The following is a 6,000-nucleotide window of genomic DNA, read 5'->3' as shown; positions in this document are numbered from 1 at the left end:
ACACCCGTGCTCTGTAGTGAGCCAGCGATGGGTTGATCATGATGATGATGATGTGGTAAATGTAAAATATGTATATTGTAAGTGTTCCTTATTAAATAAATAAAATAAAAAATTATCTACCTACGTTTAATCGCGCTATGCACCTCCTACTAAGTGAGTCAACATTTGAGCCAATTATCACTTCCTTATTCATTTTATTCGCAGAACTATTCTATTTGTAGCTATTGTAGTTAGCTTAGGTATACCTAGATTTTCGAGATCCGTGATTTATTGTTTGTAGAAGTTTATTAAGTTGCTTATTCATGCAATTTGTGTGTGGTATGGTCATATTTATAGAACATGCACATTTATTTATAGCATAGGTAATAGTGCAGATTTTCGTTCTGTATATAAGAACTTAAGTAACCTAGATATATTAATTTATTTTGCTTTGTAAGTATACCTTATATTTTCTCCCTTAATCTTTGCCATGTACCTATTGGAATATGTATACAGGGTTACAGGAAAATAGGACACGATCCCGTTAAGGGGTCATAGTACAGGACATTAGCTATCAAACGACCCCTAAAGTGCTTATGCGAAAGTGTATCGTTTTTCGAGTTATGATTTTTTTTATTTTTTATTGGTAAAAGGGTGTTTGCCACTTTAAAAATTAATAAAAAAAGGAACAATGTATTTCAGCAGATTTTTTTTTATTTCTTGCTAGTACATATCCTTGTTAATAATAAACAGTTATAAAACTAAAAAAATCTTCAAGCATTTTAAAATTACAGCCCAAAAACTGTACAAGTTTTCGAATTTTAAATTTAATTCTTTAAATAACTTGCAAATTTTCTGTAAAAATTACTATGGCACTTATCCTGCGGATTATTTTAAAAACATCTGCGTATTGTTAGCTATCCATTGGTACAAAAAAATTACAAAAAAAATCATAAAATCAAGAAAAAATTACACAACAAAGAGACCAGGTAGAAAATTCTAACAAACATTAGTTTGATAGCTAATGTCCTGTACTATAACCCCTTAACGGGATCGTGTCCTCTTTTCCTGTAACCCTGTATACCTACTGTTATATTTCACTTTGTAGTCGGTATAGTACGCGAAATGGCAATCGGGGAGTGAACACCCCGCGCACTCGCACAGACCCCCAACCCGCTAAAGCAGTGCGGGTGGCGTGTGGGTGTGCGGGGCGTCCCCCGCCTCATACCCCGTTTGCCATCTCAAACTGTCACAGACTATACTCGGAACTTAAGAACCCCGAACACGGCAGATTAATTTGTAATTATCAGAGTAATGAAAATTCATGCCACTAATTGGTTTATTGTGTTATAATCGCCTTATATGTATTGTACGCTCACACGTCAACGCCTCTGGAAATTATAAACTGCTTTCGATCTAATATCAACCTTATTTCGTTGTTGCAATGATTGTCATTTGCTCGTTATTGATAATACTTAATAATAGTTAAAAGTCTCTGAAATAAATTATTTATAGTTATTAAATAGTTATGTGAGTAACTAGATGACGCACGTGACTTCTTCCGCGTGGATTTAAGTTTTCTAAAATCCTGTGGGAACTCTTTCCTTTTCCGGGACAAAAAGTAGCCTATGCCCGTCCCTGGGATGGATGTAACAAAATGCAAAGCTCTGGGAATGATCTTAAAAATATTTTAGAGAAGGATTTTTCAACTAGCTTCTAGAGTTCTACACTTGTATTGTTTATACTTATTGTTGAGAAAACTATATAAAAGGAAAGGGTGACAGACTGACTGACTGCAGACTGATCTATCAACGCACAGCAACTACTGGACGGATCGGGCTGAAATTGGGCATGCAGATAGCTATTATGACGTAGCATTCGCTAAGAAAAGTTTTTTGAAAATTCAACCCCTAAGGGGGTGAAATAGGGGTTTGAAATTTGTGTAGTCCACGCGGATGAAGTCGCGAGCATAACCTAGTACTTAATAAAGTTTTTTGTACTCGTACCCGCAATATAAATGAAAGAACGTACCTAGTCGATGTATCAAAATAGATCCGTATTTGATATGATGGTAATTGTTTCCCTTCAAACCTCCTGTGACCCGAGGGTTATTGCGCATCAGCCTTAAGGCTCGTGTGGTTACCCGTTTTCTTTTCTCTTACACATTCTAACATTTTCAATGATTGTCAAAGAATCAGTACACTTTTGACAATAGTGGCTTAGCCAAGTCTTGAATAATAAAATTACATTCATCAACACCCATATTATAAATGCAAAAGTGTGTTTGTTTGTTGGTTTGTCCTTCAATCACGCCGAAACGGTGCTACAGATTGACGTGATTTTTTACATGGGTATAGTTTAAGATCTGGAGAGTGACATAAGCTACTTTTTATCCCGGAAAATCAAAGAGTTCCACGGGATTTTTAATAACCTAATTCTACGCGGACGAAGTGGCGGGCATCAGCTAGTTGTAAATAATTGTGTTGTGCAATAAACCCCTCGATCTTTCATTGAAACTGAAGAACAATATGGACGGCAATGCTGTATTCCATACCTTTGAGCTAGTAATTAAATTAACTACTACAAGCACAAATACTTAGCAAAGGTAGCCGAGTGAATAACATAGGTACTGAAAGCCATTGAGGTAGATTATTTATTATAGAACAACAAACTTAAAGTTGCGTAAAAATTAAAGCGAATAGCTAATCCAGCTAATCATACAGACATAGGTAAGATATAATAAGCTAAACGAAAGCGCAATAACCCTCGGGTCACAGGAGGTTTGAAGGGAAACAATTGCTATCATATAGGTTCGTTACAACGAGTAGGTACTCGTATATTGGTAAAAGAAAACTGTGAGTGTGGCTGTTTTCTTTCAATCAGTGCGTTTCCCTAGAGGCAAGTACTGCTTGTGAAAAATACGAATAAAATACGAATTCTTTTCTATACATACAGTACAGTACGCGGCAGAAAGTAATGTACATCGATCTTTAGAAGGAGGTAGGTAGCATAATTTGTAGAGGGTTGTCCCTGTCATTGAGGCCGATAAAACGTCATATAGGTATGAGTGCCAGAGACAACGCTCTACAAAGCCGAAATGTCATTCTAAAGGCCGATGTAAATTACTTTCTGCCGCATACTGTACGTAAATATATAAATAAATATTTTATTTGCAAAATTGTGGGCATAACAAGTTAACAATAACACAACAGTCCCTTACACAATCGACTGTCACCGACAGTGTGCAAATATTTAGGTTGAAATTAATATTAACATTTATAATCAAAATCGAAAATTTTAGTCACTTAATTATACTCGTATATTATAATGTCAAACAGTACAATTTCAAATTACGCAGTCAAATTATACAATATTATAAATTATAGATACATTAAAATAGTTAGGTTAACTGGCTATTTTTAGTATGTCAATTGTCATTAAGATATTATTTTACACTATAATAATTTTTACGATTGAGTGTGACTTTTGAGTCCACCAATTAGGTACAACAAAGCATTATCCCGTCCCCCGCGAACATTTTACGGTTTTGTTTTCTTGCAAAACCTTGTAAATGCGTACTCTTGAGATTGATTTCTCCATGTATGAGGCCCATAGCACAGTTTAACGAAGTACTACCAGTTGTTCGACGCCTTTGAAGTCCAGCGATGCCGCCACTCCTGTAAGTATATACGTGTTCCTACGCAAATATGCAAGGGTTGTCACAAAATTGGGATTAAAATCGCGGGGAAATCGATGAAATGCACCATTTTATTATAGAACTTACTAAACGACACCTAAAATATTTAAAACCACGCTCACGTAAACCCTCGTCCATCAGTCACACAGACTACGCGAATCTGTGTGCAGCGGGCCGCGCCGCCCGCACTCCGCAACCCACCCCACCGTTGCTCTGTACAAGTACATTCGTAATTGGACTGTATATTTCAAGGCTGTGCCCATAGTTAGCGACACGCTGCTCTATTGCTGCTCTAGTGATAGGTGTTACAACTCTCAGCATATAACAAATACACAATAGGTATGTGTACACAGTGCGTGGGTTACACAAACAATACAGTTCCCTGTGGAGGAGCAATGATTAATAAGAACCTCTCTGAATCTCCTTTACATTTATATTTAGACGTGTTTTACTGTTGTTTTAGACAGTATTCATATAGTATGAGGTACCTATTGTGTGTCTTTTGATCTTAGACACAATAATATTACTGTGCGCGGCCGAAAGTAATGTACATTATTAATTTTAATTATTGAAATATGTATGGTGCTAAATAACTGGGATAACAACGACAAATGTAATGTATAGTTTTTTTGTGCCGTTTGCCGTGGAGACCCTGGGGCCATGGAGTCTTGGAGTCTTGGATGGAGTGCAAAAATTTTTTTACGAGATATTTCACCGCGATTAATAGCCTCATCTGGTGACAGAAGGGCTGGCTCATTTTTTGCGCAACGGATCAGCCTGGCTGTCCAGCGCGGAAATGCAGCCAGTATTCTTGGCACCATTCCACGCGGTCATGATTTATATAATAGTAATTAAATAAGGCTAGCTTTAAGTTTTATTGTAATATTTTCATTAAAAAAAAAAGTTTTAAATTAACGTAGTATGATTAGTATTGTAGAATTATTGTTAGTGGTTATTGTTAGTTTCTGGTGGGAGGCTTCTGTCGTGGCTAGTTACCACCCTACCGGCAAAGCCGTGCCGCCAAGCGATTTAGCGTTCCGGTACGATGCCGTGTAGAAACCAAAGGGGTATGGGTTTAATAAAAACTGCCAAACCCCTTCCAGGTTAGCCCGCTATCATCTTAGACCGCATCATCACTTACCACCAGGTGAGATTGCAGTCAAGGGCTAACTTGTATCTGAATAAAAAAAAAAAAAAAATTATTCCGATTTCCGTGGCGTCACCCGGTTCAGGGTCCTGGCTGAAAATCAGCGCTGTATGTCTTGTGCAACAAGGCATACAGCATAGTGCTGACCCTTTTTCGGGTTGTGCCACACATGACAGTTTGTTCCGGCGATCTTTTTGCTTGAAGCGCGTTGGGCTTATGCTCAGATGGAAGAATCACCAGAATAACCAGCTCTTAGTTCTAATGTGATGTGTGGCACAGTTTTGTAAGTAAACGTCTTTTCTTTCTTTCTTTACATCGACCTTTAGAAGGAGATAGCAGATTTGTAGAGCGTTGTCCCTGTCGTTGAGACCGACAAAACGTCATATACGTATGAGTGACAGAGACAACGCTCTACAAAGTCGCCGAAATGCTTTTATAAAGGCCGATGTACATTCCTTTCTACCGCGCTACCATAAAAGCATGTGATAGCCAAGTGGTTAGGACGTCTGCCTCCTTATCGGAGGTCGGGGGTTCGATCCCGGGCAACCACCTCTAACTTTTTGGAGTTATGTGCGTTTTAAGTAATTAAATATCACTTGCTTTAACAGTGAAGGAAAACATCGTGAGGAAACCAGTACCCGTAGTACAAGATTTTACGTCTCACCAAACCAAACCAAATTCGAGAATCGAAATACTTCCGCGTTACAGTAAACTGGATCTTAAATGCCTTGTTTTAAAACTCAAGTTTGTCTACACTTCTACAGCCAGCGCTCCAAGCGGAAACATTGCGAAATTAAAATCAGTGGCATTGAATATTTGACTTCAATTCAAGGCTGTTTAGGTCCATTTTACTGTAACGCGGAAGTATTTCGACTTTCGAATTTGGTTTCGTTTGGTGAGACGTAACATCTGGTACTACGGGTACTGCATGCCTGAGAATTCTCCATAAGAGTTCTCAAAAATGTGTGAAGTCTGCCAATCTGCACTTGGCCAGTGTGGTAGATTATGGCTAAAACCCTTCTCACTCTGAGAGGAGACCCGTGCTTTGTGGTGAGCCGGTCATGGGCTGATCATGAAGTACCTACATAATGTAGCAGGCTTCGGCAAAACAGACAGTCACTGAGTAGAATCACAAACTGATACGAGTACATTATCTCGTTTCCGAAATCCAGGGGTA

Source organism: Maniola hyperantus, chromosome 2 (genome assembly GCF_902806685.2).
Source record: "Maniola hyperantus chromosome 2, iAphHyp1.2, whole genome shotgun sequence".
Classification (NCBI taxonomy): domain Eukaryota; kingdom Metazoa; phylum Arthropoda; class Insecta; order Lepidoptera; family Nymphalidae; genus Maniola; species Maniola hyperantus.
Note: the sequence above shows the minus strand (reverse complement) of the source record.